Source organism: Gavialis gangeticus, unplaced genomic scaffold, assembly GCF_001723915.1.
Source record: "Gavialis gangeticus isolate Ggan-Ray unplaced genomic scaffold, GavGan_comp1, whole genome shotgun sequence".
Lineage (NCBI taxonomy): Eukaryota > Metazoa > Chordata > Crocodylia > Gavialidae > Gavialis > Gavialis gangeticus.
The window spans coordinates 144,000,463-144,016,159 of record NW_017729032.1 but is presented as its reverse complement, the minus strand read 5'-3'; the positions used below and the strand labels follow the sequence as shown (position 1 = coordinate 144,016,159).

General features: G+C 39.9%; 1 protein-coding gene across 2 annotated transcripts in view; it reads right to left on the bottom strand.

Moving 5' to 3' along the window:
- EDAR (ectodysplasin A receptor) overlaps positions 1 to 14,317 on the bottom strand; it is a 119,951-nt gene extending 105,634 nt beyond the window's left edge. For both annotated transcript variants that reach the window (XM_019524373.1, XM_019524374.1), the window contains exon 1: positions 13,962 to 14,317. The gene's annotated coding sequence lies outside the window, so the exon portion shown is untranslated. The remainder of the gene's footprint in view (positions 1 to 13,961) is intronic.
- Between the last annotated feature and the right edge of the window lie 1,380 nt (positions 14,318 to 15,697).

Sequence of the window (15,697 nt, the reverse complement as noted above, 5' to 3'; positions counted from 1 at the left end):
AACAAGCAACATGGAGACAAGCATGGGCATGGGGAGGCAAGGGATAGGGGGCAGGGGGCAAGTGGCAGAGAGGTAGGCACTGTGTGGGGCAAGTGGCAGGGGACAGGCAGCAGGAAGGCAGCCACAGATATAGGGGGCATGCACAGACATGGGGGCAGGAGGTAGGGTGGCATGTTGAGGGGTGGGGGGCAGATAGCAGGGGGAGTGGGGATCCAGTGGTATGAAGGGATAAGATCAGGCATGGAAGGACAAGGGGCAGGGCAGCAAGAGGGGGGATATGACCCTTCACTCTTTGTCACTGTTTTCCACGTGACAGCGATGCGGATGGAACAAATTTACAACAACCCTTCAATACTTAGGAAAAATATAACCAATGCATGAATTTTCATGTATAGAATCTAATTATTGGGGCATTGTCTTAAATCCAACATCATCTTGGATGTAATTGCCATAGAATAATTATGCTCTGTATATATGAGTGTCTGGAAATGAACAGTTATTAGATATCGCCACTTCACTCATAAAATATTGTCATCAATTATCACTTCCAATAGGTTATACCTTCCCACAAATCTCAGCTATGCCATGTTCTTGTGTTCTGAAATAATATATTACTGAAGACATATAGAAAACTGCACTTCTTTAGCTTCACTAAGATTTCTGTACTTATTTATTCCCAGGATGCACTTTAGTGTATTTTACAACTATGCACATTTTCTCTACTTCAGCAAATTGATAGAGTATTAAGATACTTCTTATGAGTGAAGCGAAAAGACTTTTCGGTTGGTATTTAGAATTTACTGAATATATATGATCTATCCTGGTCAGAGAACTGGTAGATTTACTTGCTTACCAACTTGTACTACTGGGGTTTTCTTTAATGAATTAATAGTGTATATTTTAGAAGTACGTAGCACAACAGTATGACTCACATTATTTTTCAGTTTGCTGGCTCTCCTGAAAACTTGAAAAAAAATACAACTTCATCCCCAAATCTTTTTTTTTCTTTTTCCTCTAGTAGATCACAAATTTTATTTCTAGACAAATGAAATGTTAGGTTTCCACTCCTGGCATTTCAAGCTTCTTTTTAAATAAAGGCAAAGGAAATTTGGAAACATAAGACTAGATTCACCCACAAATAGGAAGACATGCTGAGTCAAATTTTATACACAGTTATCTAGTGGTTAAAGCCATAATCTGGAATATAGGACGTATGGATTCAAGCATAGACATTGTTCTGTTCCAGATTTAGAGCATAGACACTATAGGTCTCAGAAGAGTATCTTAATCCCTGGGCTATGGGGTACTGGAGTGTGAGTCCCTTTCAGTCTGTTGGGGTATTGAAAGGCTTTTATAAGTAATTGCATAAATAATTATTGTATTGTATTAAATTTTATAATTAATTATTCATTGGGAGAGGACTATATATTCTAGATTTCCCCCATCAAGAGGAGTGTCTATACCATCAGGATATAAAATCACTCTCACTCAAGTAGTGTTCAGCCTCTCTATCAGTAAGCAAATGTGATTTTACAACTTATTAATACATTCCTAACATTATATGCATTTCTGGAAAATATGAGCAGGCAAAGGCAAAGTTATGAGCGGGGTATGAAATCCCACATTTTATTCCAGGGTTTCATTTTTCAGACAGCATTAGTCATTTATTATTTTAACTTTTCCATGTCTTTGTGCATTTTTTATGAGGTGACAAAGCTAGATTTGGTTGAATAAGGTAAGTAGGGTGTGTTTCTTTTAAAAAAAACTCAAAAAAGCCCCTAACTTTTTTGTGGAAAACATTTAATTTTCTTCAATTAGCAGTAGAGCCTGCAGTAGACTGGACAAACACTTACAAATATTCTATGAGAAACACTCCTGCTGTAGCAGGGGAATTAAATGGAAGCCAGCTCCATAAAAAAATTTCAACTCTGCAACCAGAAGCCTGACTTCAGTGCTTTCCTATCTCGTAGAACCTACAGCCCTAAGTTTAAGTCTGTCTAAACCTTTTGTACTAGGTATGGGGAGGATGGGATCCATGAAAATCAGCCTGCTAGTTTCAGGCAGCCCCAACAATAGCTAGAAAGAAATGCTGAGGGGAAGAAGACAGTCACCTAGCTCCAGATTCACTCGGTATTTACAAGCTATGAACTCCCCTGCATTCAGCACCTAAATCAAAACACTGGAGGAGGAGGAGGTGGTTGTGCTTCTCCTGGCCCCATTTTGCCCAAAGTGCAGTGGTTTGAACTCTCTATGCAGAATATGGGAGACTGGAAATAAAGCCCATCTTCTGTCTGAGGGGACACGAATCCACATTTCCCACCTCTCAAGAGTCCTGCATTTCATCTAATACTGAATCTGAGTCAAAATAGAAACCATTTTAACATGTAAAGGGGATGGTAATCCCACCAGTTTGCTCTATGTAAACTCATTACCATACCAGCAATGAACTTGCACAACAGCATTTCATAATGATTTTTTATCCCAGAGGATTTCACACTGTCTCTGCTAAGCTGTCTTATGACAAAACCTTTCCAAAAGTGACTTATGTCTACAAGTACGACTTGCTTACTGTTACCAGATTAGTTGTTCTCTGCAGCTGTATATGAAATTGCTAACTCTTGGCCCAGTACCCAGCTAAGGGAGATTTCTTGTTAGTTCCAGACTTGAGCACTGTGATCTCTTCTTCTTTTACCACTCAGAGGCTTGGTTTTTCTTGTATTCTGTTTTAATGCCTGAACAAGTCAGTACCTTTCTGCACTATTTCTTTCCATCTATGTAAATAAAATTAAAGTTGATATTGAGAAGATGGAGCCTGGTTGTGCGAGTGAAGGAAGCACCCCAACAGCCAAACTATTTGAAAAATAAATCTATAATGTTTCCTCAGCTCAGCACTCTAAAAACCCCACAACTTATCCTGAAAACTGGAAAAACAGGATATCAGACAACAATTTGAGATATTAGCAACAAGATGTTAGACATTCCTGACATTTTTTTTTACATTTTTTGTTGGCAGAAATGCTACCATCACTTCTAAAATGTAGATCTGTCTCTTAGCCATGTGAGAAACTTCCATTAATATCCAAATGATAAAATAATATGGTTGTGTCTGCTCAGGTAATTGGTATCCAAACTTTTCATGAAGAAAGTTGAAAAAAATGTCAGACATTTCTGAATTGGCTTTGAATTAATGGTTTGGAATGAATTGGGGGGTTTTGTGGCTAGATCTACTGTTGGGAATTAATGTTTTCCATTTATCAGTGTTTTTAAAGAATTTTAATAGCTTATATTTCTCGTGTGCTAAATGGTGCACGTAGCAAATGAGCGTACTTTTGAAGCCCACTGAATGCCTGCTACCCACGCTGAGGAAATGCACCTCTAATGATCAACTAATTAATATATGAGCTATGTAACAGTGAAAGGATACTTTTTATATTTTTACAAAATGTCTAAATTCAGAGCATGGGAAATGGTAACAAAGACAAAATAAGCCTGGACCCCAATGAGACAGCACAACATGGAAAGAGTAAGGAGCAAGCAAAGCCTTTAAGTATATATGTAACTTTAAGTACACAGATAGTCCCACTGACTTTGGTAGGACAAACTTCTTGCGTAGTCAAAGACACGCTTATATAGTTTGCTGGCTCAGAGTTGCAATATATAGGATCACATCTACATTTGCATAGCTACATATAGCTACATGTCTTACAAAACTCAAGAATTAAAAGCCCAAACTCATCCCAGCCCTCTTATTTCACATGTTCTGTCTGCTGAGTTGATCAACTTTTTCAAGCCAGTACTGCCTATTCTAGAAAATTGTGTTGATGCTGCTAGGTAAAAAAGGATGCTGCTCCTCACACCTTCAAAGCTATAATTTAAAGTTAACATTGCATTTCTTTTCATCTTTTTTATTACTTACGCTTACAACAATCCTGCTTTGCCACAGATGGTTTCCTGTTATTTTTGCCAAATGCAAACTAGCTGTAAAACTTGAAAAGGTTTTGATGCTGTCACTCCATGAAAAATTGCATCTATAGGGGAAAATTAAATATAAGCCTTATCCTTTAATTGCTTTAATCTTATTTCATAAGTGAACTTTTTTACTTCCAGCCCCAACTCAAAGCTTCCGATAACAACCTAAAGGGTAAAATATAGTTATGTATTTCAGTCAGGTATAATGCGTTCATTATCAAAAACAAAAAAAAGAGAAGAGAATTATCTGTTCCCCTTCAGGTCAAGACCAACCAATCAGTCCCCAACAGCTAACAAGAGCAGTGCTTTTGCCTCAGCTTCACAAAATATGTATTGTCATTTCTACTAAAAAATATTAAAGCTCTGTCTGCAGCCACGTATTAAGGAAATCTATCATTCTAGCAGATAAATTAATAGAAAATAGTTTAGATATTCCTAAGGGGAAGAATTCTTCACTCCTTATGCAGGCAAAACTCCCAGAAACTACAAAAGATGCGCTTTAGAAATAGTTCAAAGAAAAATTAAACATTAAAAATTCCTTTTAATATAGCGGCATGAATACTCACGTAGTGTGTTGTGGGTGTGCGTGTGAAAGAAAGAAGGGGAGAGAGAGAGAATACACAGTGGGATAAAAAGTGTATTATCAGCAGGAGTCTGGAATGACTGTGTTATTCTTAAATGCTGAAGCTACAAGTGAGTTATTTAAGTCCTTTCAAATGTATGCCAGTAAAGCTTTCATGCCCTACCACTTATTTAAAATGATGAAAACAACTCTCGGTTCAACCTGCTCACTCCTTGCTCAAAGACTCCGTTCATAGTCAGGAACTCATGCCTCTCTACATTAGCATATACCTCAGTCTCCCTTTGTTTTTTCTTATCCAGCCTAGATGAAATAACCAGACGAAGAAGTCTCCGTTAAAATCAGGGCACTTATGGACCAAAGAGTGCACACCAGAGTCTTAGGGTTCTTAGGAAAAAAAACCCTGCCAGCCACCCCATTTCTTCTGCTGAGGTCCTTATGTGGGATCTCAACAATCATGCTTCCTGCCATGCCACACGTGCAAGGCAGGAGGTACAGTTGTGGGATCTAGCATCAGATCCCATCATGCCATATTGCCAGTGCAGAAGGAAGCCAATCCTGAGCTTCCCCTGCACTTGCAAAGAGCATTGCTAGTGCACTCCCAGTCTCTGCCTCTGGAGCACATGGGAGACTTGAAAGACTCTGATGTACTCCAGAGACTGGGAGTGATGGCCACACGTTCAATTAAAGGTGTGATAGGAACCAGCCACAAAGTTATTGCATATTGTTCATATAATAACTTTGTGATTTATTCCTCCCTTTATCATAGTATTAATGGAATGAACATATGGCCACGTCACTACTTAAGATGTGATTAATGTCTTAAGTATAATGTTTCTCAGTGGCTTGAGTGACTGAGCCTGGTCTCTTTTCTGGTATTCATCATAACACTGTTGCCTTTCTTCTAAGGCACACAGTTTGAATAAAGCATTCCTTTTGTAAGCAGCTTTCTTTCTAATCTGCCAGTCCAATGCACAGAAAAATGGATTTTTGTATTAAACAATAACTATGGGCAGATATAGCCTGATCCAACATCCAATGGCTTTGCTAGAAAATGGATCATGCCCATAATCCTTTGGTTCAGTTTGGTCATTTGGTCACCAGCCTAATTGTCTGTACCAGGTGCACACAGTCAATTAAATGAGTGTAAACCACTATTGTATAACTTTTATGATTTCTATGATTTTCCCAAAAGCAACCACAAATTGTGACATAAAACACACAACTGCTGCATCATAGACATGTCCCAATGCATGGTACTGTATTAGTGTTGATGTTTCCCTTCCTCTAGCCAATACCATCTGTTATCTGTTTAGGTCTGCTTGCAATAATTAGTATTTTATAACAACTGAAAGCAAGGAAAAGAACAACAGAAAATTATTTATCTAAACTAGACAACATATACATGTAGATGTACACGCATACACCCTTCCGGTTGGCAATATCTTAGTGGATGCTTTTTCTGTCTTGAAAATATAAAGAGAAAACACTCTTCAAAGGAAAATTATGTTTGAATGATATTAACTATGCATTATGTGATACTTTGGTCTGCCTTTCCCCATATCGACTTTTTCTCCAAGTGGGTCCTCCTGTCTTTTGTTAAAAATTTAAAATTTTATATTATCACCAACTCCCAACCAAGGAAAGGAAGTGGCAAAACTTCTGATCACACAAAGCTGACACATTCCCTGCTGCTTCTCAGTATTTTGTAGATATACATTAAGGGTAGGATTTTCAGAAGTACTCAGCATTGGCATAACTGTGCTTCTTTTGAAGTCGGTGATAACATTTTTTGCTGATTTCAATGGGAACAGAATTAGGTCAACACCGAGCACCTTAAGAATCTTACCTTAAATTTTAATTTATGATGAATAAGGTCCTATGGTGTAGAACAGGTAAAACCTTCCACTGTCTCTGACTATAGGAAGCAAGAATCTAATATCTACTTTAAAAAGTTTCTGTCAATTTTTACCTTCATTCTCTTCCCTTAAATTCTATCAATGTCAATTTCTCTCCCTTCCTCCCTCCAAGATGCTTGGTCCTGCTGTGTGATGCCTTTCATTTCATTCTCATCACTGACAGAAGCCGGTCTGCAAAGCCCTACTTGTCATCGGTAAGTGATTACCGCATAGCTCATCCTGTACCTTCTCCTAGGCAATAGGAAGAATAAGTGATTGAGAAAGAAAATGGTATCCCTGGTATCAAACATTACAAAAAAGAACATAGGTATGATTTCCTAAACCATTAAAATGCCTCTTTTTAAAAATATCAAACCTTTATTTTTTCTAACTTAGTTCTGCCTTGCTTGAATGATGGTTTGATATTGTTCCTTTGTTTTGAGGTATTGCTGGAGGAGTACCCAGCCACTTCCATAAGTTAAAACTCACTTAACACTGGATCCAGTATGTGACTGCATCTGGTAGGTTTGATCTAAATTCAAATCCATGATGCTGTCAGATGGAGGACAAATGCTGTTCTAACAAAACTCTAGCTATATCAGAGCTCCAGAAAGGAACCAAAACTTCAAATCTGCCCAGAGTCTCCTATGCCTTGCTTAGACTTAGTCTCAAGAAATTGTTGAGACTTATTCCAATAAATCAGATGCTATTAGCACAATCTTTGGAGGAAGAGGTTCTACTGGAGTAGAAGATTATTATCATTATTGCTCAAAGACTTGGTTAGCAAAGAGATCTAAATATAAATATTTTAGGGCCTGAACCTATGTTCCTTTTCTCAAACAAACATTTCATTTAAGGATTAGTCTGGAAAGGAGGGATGGTTTAGGTTTGAAAATTAAATAACTGGGGAAAGAAAGAGGATATAAGAAGCTTGACTGAAATCATTATAATGAAATGGGGCCTGGATCAATCAAAATTTCAGGAGTCCACAAAAAAAATCAGTTCTTGGCCCTATAAACTCTTGTCTCCATCCCTTCCTGTATCCTAAGCAGGCTCTTGCTACTCCATACCCAACCCAACAAGCATTCCTTAGATAAAATTCAGTCCTCAGGTCTTTATTCCAGGAGCTTCCAGGCCAGCCCTCTGGAAGTTGGGCTCATCAACCCTTCTAACATCATGTACAGAATATGCCAGGTGAGAGTCACATAACATGCTACAGTCATCTCCAGTCCATCTAGGTTGCAGCCTACCTACACTGTAGAGAACAAGAATTTGAGATTTTTCACTCCTTATGGGTGTTGTAAGGCAGAGGGTGGCTATCACAGTCCTTTTTTTCTTGATCTCCTTTAGCTTCTCAGAGCTGTTTCCAAAGGAGATCAACTGAATCTAGCCTCTGACCATCTTTAGAAAATGTTGAAAATACCTTTCTATTGCAAAATTAAACTGACAATTTCCCTTTCCACCAAAACCCCTTCTGACCAAAAATGGAAATTGAATAAATAAAATCTAAAACCTAAAAATAAAATACCTTAATCCCTATAGAGCTCTTAAGCTGATAAAAGGAGAAAACGCCATGTTAATCGGAGACTTGTCTATTGATATTGATTTTACACGGCAGGTGCTCGGATACCATGGCAATGTGCAGGTGTATAAATCTGATGGATGGGTGGATGGAAGGAATAAATAATGGACCAAGATTTAACATTTTGAGATGTTTGCAAAAATATCACTTTTGATAGTTAAAAACCCAGTGATCACAAGCATTAGTTTGGGGAAATGTGACTCTTCTTTCCCCCTCTGGATTCTGAAAGCCAAATCCAGTAGAGAAAACTTTGAAGATGATTTCATTAAAAGGCAATGTCAGCTAATACCTTAAAAAGGTCTTCGTTCACCTTTTTCCTTTTTTGTTTTTAATAACTTAGAAGTTTGACAAAAATATTTTCCCTGCATTAGTTTAAATTTTTCTGTTTGGAATGAAACTGCAACCTAGCTACTTTTGCTTAGCAGCTTTATATTATAAATGTGTCATTGTGTCAAAACACATCTGTGCAATACAGTTATCATTTGAAATTAACACAATTCTGGAAAGGGCATTTGGTCACTAACTGCTGCCTTGCAGCTAATGAAGGTTGAACACAAGACATTGTATGTGAAACCCTGGCTTCACTGAAGTCAGTGTTTGGAGGATAGGGGCATTTGTGGTTTTCTTTGCTGCACTCTTTTTTTTTTTAAATCTATGGTAACTAACCACTAGATCTTTACAGGGTTTATTAGTCCAGCTAGCAACAGAGGAGGAATTCTACCACCCAGCCCTTCCCTAAGGACTTCTAAGTATTCGGAAGGAAACACTTTTCCTTTCTGCTGGCCTCATCTCTGAAACTGCTGGTTGAGAAGGAGCACATTTTCTTTTGGAGACTGCATAAAAAAAGGCACTGGAGCCCAAGAGGGACTAGGAAACTGGCTTCTGGAGACAGGAAAGGCAAGGTGTGGGGAATAACTGGGACAGTGTTAGGGGAAAATGAATTCTGCTTACATCAGTAAACATGTAGGAGTTGTGCTTCCAGACCTTACAAAGGATGCTAGCAAGGTATGGTTGAAACAGACCCGCATGTAGAAGCTCATGTTGCCATTTAGCCATTTTAACTGAGCAAAAGAACCACCTAGATATGACCTGAACCCCAATTCCATCCTAGAATGGTTAAAGGAATAATTTCCATTGAGGATATTAGAGGGCAAATCCCTCCAGTGATGACAACACAAACCACCCCCCCATTCTCCTAACTGATTGTTCTATCTTGAAAGCATAGGTTGTGAAAAATGACAAAATAGTCCTGGACTATTTGCCTACCAATACTGAACTGACTCAGTTAGGAGCCATCATCTCATCACCTCTGCCAAGAGATACCAGACAAAAATGTAAAATTCTAACTTTTATTTAAAATTGAGGCAGTTTACAGAGGGGATTTCTACAATCGCACCTTATGGTGCAACCTCAGATAAGTACAGCCCTGTTTTTCAAATGACTTGTCTTCTGTTTAGGATTACAGGGAAGTAGGGCTGGAAGGAATCTCACAAGGTCATCTAGTCCAGTCCCCTGCTCCAGAAAGGATCATCCCTGACTAAATCAATTCAGCCAAATGTCTGTCTAACTTATCCTTGAAAAATGCTAAGGATGGAGATTCCACAACTTCTCTAGGGCGCCTATGTAATGTATGTGAGCCAGAGAGAAGTCTGCAGAGCTGTGGTGACTGTTAATGTAAATTACAATTCCCAGAAATACCCAGGGGCTGGGGGGACAAAGGAAAAAGGAAGAGGAAGCTTGAGGTTGGCACAAAGGGAAAAGAGGGAGTAGTGTGTATGTGGAGCCTGGTCAGCCCTATGCAGAGGAGTGCACAGTGGAGCTGGAAATCTCACTGGCTCAGTCAGTCCGAACAGTGGACTGAAGAGCTGGACTCAGACTTAGGGACACCTGTAGGCTGTTGTTGAGCAGTCTAGGGGCTAAAGGCTTGCCCAAAGGTGTGGGGGGAAATTAAGGTGCTGAGTATTGGTTATCACAGTGTTGATATTTCTTTATCATTTACCTGTTCCCTCCTTTTGTCCTGTTTGCTTTTGACCCTAACCCCTATATAAACATGGGATCTCCCCCTTGCTGCTTGTGCCAGTATCTGGGGCTGCAGGGTTGGCACACCTGTTCCAATGCTTGACCACCCTCATAGTCAGACCGTTCCTCCTAATCCATTGGTGACACATGGGGTGCATGTGGGTGCATGTGAGCCCCCTGAGATTGGCTGCGCACCCCCTGGAAGTGCTAGCCACAAAACCAAAAGTGCAGGTGGAAGCGCACTTCCGGTTTAGCCGCTGGTGGTTCCAGCCTTGGTGATCGGCCGCTGGGAGACCTCCCCCAGCCAGCAATCTGGTGCCCCTGGACTCAGGAAGCACCAGTCACCCATGTCCTAATCTCTAACCTAAATTTCCTCTGCTGCAACTTGAAGCCATTGCTCCAAGTCCTACCCCCTAGAGCCGCAGGAAAAAGCCCTTCTCCATCCTCTGTAATCACCCTTCAGGAATTTGGAGGCTGTTTTCAAATTCCACTTCAGTCTCCTCTTTTCCAGATTAAAATAACCCTAGCTCTTTCAGCCTTTCCTTATAGGTCTCATCTTCCAAGCCCTGATCATTGTTTTGCTCTCTGCTGGACTCTTTCCAAATTGTCCACATCTTACTTGTAGCATGGGGCTAAAAACAGTACTCGAGGTGAGGCCTCACCAGTGCTGCACATAACAGACAAGTCACTTCTCTTGATCTTCTTCTCGTGTCTCTATAGCACGTTTGACCATTTTTTTTACACATGCTTGTTTGTTGTATTTTGCAAGGTCTTTCATTGTACATGCACCTTCATGTACTTCTCTTGATTCATAGCAAGGATTCTGCTTTTCTCTGATTAAAAAAAATCCCAATTCTCAGATTTCAAAAAGTAACCCAAAATCCACATTAATCACAAAAATTTTTTAAAAAGTAACACAAAATCCACGTTAATCACAAAAATTTTTTAAAAAGTAACCCAAAATCCACATTTTTTTGTGATTAAAATGAAATACCACTATATGGTGTTGATCCAACACCACTGTATGGTGTTTCATTTTAATCATGGAAAAATGTGGATTTTGGGTTACTTTTTTTAATCCAAAAATTGGGGATTTTATTTATCAGAGAAAACCAGGATCCCTGTTTATAAGTAAGGGTGTACCCAACTTGAGGAGGCAGCCAGCCAGTTTTGCAGGGAGATCATAAGGCTGGCCGCCATTTTTGTGAGCTGACTGCAGCAGGGCCTCCCCATGCCTCTGATTGGCCAAGGGCCCCCAGTGGCTCTGCCCCTCACCGCTGATTGGTTGAGAGCTGTCCATAATATGGCCCTGCCCCTCACTGCTGATTGGTTGTGAGGGCTGTCCATCATGCAGCCTTGCCTTATGCCACTTATTAGTGGATGGGGTGGGACCACATGACTGGCGCCCCTCTCAGCCAATTAGCTGTGGGGGGCAGGGGCGGCCATCATCATGGGCTTCCCTTCGTGTGGGCAGCCCCTTTCCTCCTTCCCCCCCAGTAAGCTGCATGGCTGGGCTACCGGAGCCATGAGGACCGCTGGCTCCATCTGGGGAGCAAGCATTTTGTTTTTTGTAAGTTTTTTTTTCCCCACAGATTTTGCAGGCATTGCCTGATTTCGCAGACAATGCTGGATTTCGCAATTTCTGCGAAATCTGCAAAATTGCGATTTGAGTAGGTCCCTATTTAGAAGTGACACTCCTGTTAACATACCCAATATGCTTTTTTGCAACAAAAACACACTATTACCTTGTATTCATCGTATGCTTCAAGTAACAAAACTGTGATCCCTTAAAATGACTATCTTTCTTCATAAACTGACACTAAAATGAAACATCATATTTTCAACCACTTTCCATGAAAACGTATTATGGAAATACTCCTCTAAGTGCTAGCCACTTGCTAGGGAGAGCGCAGTGGGATTTTCTGAGTACATGCTAATTTGATTTTCCTTCTATAGCCAGAATACTTTAGAGTGAATTACAACAGCACTTTGATCTTGGGTGGGGACGAGGAAGGGAGCAGCAGGAGGGGAGAAGAAACATTGAACCAAATTCTGATCTTGGTTAAACCAGTATCAGTCAGCTCCACTGAAAAGTTACTCTGATTTAAAGTGATGTAAGAGAGAAAAACATTTGGCCCATTGAGCACAGTTTAGAGCCATATAAACTGCTGCCAAAAACAATTTTCTTTCTTTACTTGGAAATTTTATGTGTATACTAAGAAGTGTAAATGTACATGCCTTGCAGGAATAATTACAAACATTAACATTTTCATAATTATTTTCTTCATGGTGGCTTTCTGAAGTGTTACATTCCAAAATCTAAATTGTTTTTGATTTCATATTTCTCAGGTACCAATGACAGCCAAGAAAGATTAATGGAATATTGCTGATCTTAGTCACTTGGAACTGACTTCCTCTTGCTCAGTCAAGCTAATTTCCCTTCCAACTGTTGTGATCTTTCATAATTTTCCCCATAGAAGTATGTCTAATATTTCCATTTCCAGACCTGCTGCTCAATATTGCAGTGCCCAACAGTACCACCTCTCTCTTTTTAGAGAGGAGGGAGACTGGTACCAGTTTGGGCTAATCCAGCAGTCTTATTCCAATGAGTAAAAATTGCAAGACTGAATGCTTTTATTGTGGTCTTTCTTCGGCATAAAACTAGACTCTTTGGGCGCATCTACACATCACCCTACATCACCATAGCAATGCACTACATCACCGTATGGCATGCTACAACAACATAGTGATCATGTGAGTCTACAAATGACTGGCAGCTACCTCACCATAGTGGCACGCTCCCCTGTTTTAGCATTCCACTCTGGTGAAGTAGTGGTTAAAACTAACCATGTGCCAAAAGGAAGTGCTAAAACACAGCACAGTAACAACGTCACCATGGGGTGACCTTTTGGGTCACATCCTAAGCTGGTGGTAGATCAGCATAACTCCACTGACTTGAGTTGAAGGATCTGACCCTTTATCTTGCAGGACAAAGAACTCAAACACAAAGTTTGACAATTAATTAATTTTCCATTTAACACAAGGTGTTCTCTAACATTTTTATCATCCTCTGTGTCCATACCACAACCATAGCAGAGACACTTTAAACTAGCTACCGTGGGTATTGGTAACTGTGCAGCTACAGCACCCGGGAGCTTTTCATAAGCTAATTTGACCATCTTCTTACATGGGTTTCACAGCCTGTGCTGTGTTCCATACTGTCACAGGAAGACTATTCATCATATACCCAAACTAACTATTTTAAAGCTAGACCCAACATGTCTACTTTAACGTGGCTAAACAGTATACTCATGGGTCTGGTATTGTTCCATGATTTGCTTTTCCACATATGACTCAGACTCCACAATGCTCTTCAATAGTAGGGAAAAACATCTGCTGGGAATGAAACTCAGCATTCAGTAACTTTCATCCCAGTGTCTTGTAGTAATGTTCTTTATCCAGAAAAGCATAGCGATATTGTAAGATGTAGAGGCTACCTTTATATACTGTGATATGCAAAGACTGAAACAACAATTCCCCAGAAGTATTCTTCTGCTCAGTGAAAAAACACTATGCCGAGCACTTCCAAAGTAGTTTGTGGACTGAGGGGAACACAGTTACCTTCAATAATAAATATGTCAAAAATAAGTTTAGCATGAGGAAATTCCTGTGCTTTTGATCCAGTATGTGACTAAGAGTTTCTAATATATGCAGAAATAAACAAAGAAAAGTTCTTTGGTTTAATGGCTTGGGGAAAAACACTCACCAAAGTGTAGAACTTGTTCATAATAAATGTAAAACAACATGCTTTTGAGTAATGCTCTTTGATTGTTATCCTATGACAGCAGTATTCCTGCTAGAGAAAAGCATCTAGTCTTAAAAAAGAAAGAACAAATGCATTTTACAGTCTTACCTGGTGCAGATTTAATTAATACAACCAAGATCCAGCTGGGAAATCAGTCTCTGAATAAAGTGCTAGTAGTAACCAATTCAAATAAGGCAAGAGGTTTCGCAGGTGATGCAGGTCAGGGACAGTCAGGTGGTGAGTCCTGTGTTTGTGAAAAAATGTTCATGAGTATCCAGCTCTGCTGAAGTGTGCTGACATACAGGATAAACCTTCCACTGTCAGTCCACGCTCACTTTGCTGTGTCAGAAAACTTCCCAAGAACTCTTCATTTGCTGTCTTCTTTACAGCGTGGGAGTTTCAAAACTACAGTGAGTGTAAATGGGGCTAGCTTTCTGTAGAAACTCACTCACACCACCTAGAGGTGTACTGAAGCATCAGAAAAGCCTGCAATGACCTGACAGCTGCTCTTTTTCCAGCTTCCCCCCATGACCCTCATTTTTATACATCTTGGGTATGTCTACACATGCACTGCCACTGCACAGTTGCTACTGCACAGTCATTTAGTACTTGCTTTAGCTAAAGGATAACTTTAGCTAAAGCAAGTACTAAATGACTGTGCAGTGCCCACTGGTACTGTGCAGTCACAGTGGCGCATGCATCTTTTCCGACCCTACTGCACAGTAGCAACGAGCTACTGTGCACTAGCTTGTTGCTACTGTGCAGTAGCAGCAGTGTCACAGTTACTGCCCACTGACGCTACATCACCGTAGCTCATCACTACAGGGACATAGTGTCTCGTGTACATGTGCCCCTTACGTACTTCTTCCAGCTTTGCTCCTCTCGTTTACCTGCACACAAATCACTTCAAGATAAAAAGACTCCTTTTTATGTAACAGGCACGGAGAGGCAAAGCATAACAGTTGTAACAGAAGAACCTTGATTTTACAAAGGTCTCAGGGATGGAGCAAGTTGGAAATTTTGTGATTGAACACATTTCTGTCAGCCAGTGATGCTTCATCAACTTCAAAATATTGAACAGAAACATCTCAATTTGGCGGGGACATCCGTGGAGACCAAAGGGGAGGAATCTATCTGAAATCTGCAGCTCTTCCTTGCTCTTTGGCAATGGAGCTAGGGTCACTGGGCTGCACCATCGGTGGGTCTTTCCAGTATTGGGGATTTGCCTGGCGTGCTCTAGCTTACAAGAATGAGTTGTGGGAAGCTCAGGAAATCTCTGTGAATCATAAGCAGCCAATGGAGTGAACTGTTTTCAAGGGGATACCAAACTTTTGCAAAACCAGATGTCCCTAACATTGAGAAATAACCTGCAAATATTTAGTACAGCATTAAAATTCAGCCCATTAAAATTACAAATATATTTTTGGGTATCTAATTTCAAATGCCGTTAATTCAAATATAATGAGGAGTTATAGTAACACAAATATTTCTGTGTACATCCACATCTAATGTCAAAGTTTTGCTGAGTTTGGTGATTCTATGAAGAATATTTTTCAGATTGGGTGGAGGAGGCTGCCAGCTCCCATGGCATTTTGTAAATTCAAGGTTCATAAGATTTGGATTCTTCTTTGTGTGAAATCCTTGCTGTCAAAAAACTTCACAACTGACCTTGCCACCACCAAATTCATAAGCAAAGGTGATAGGCAAAATGTGCGTACATTGTGGGTGTCAAGTACCTGTTCCCATTGCCCATCACTTTCCTTACCTCTTTAACTCCATATCTGTAAGCCAGTTTGAAACTGTATTTAAAGACTATTTTATCTTATTAAGGATGCTTTTGATTT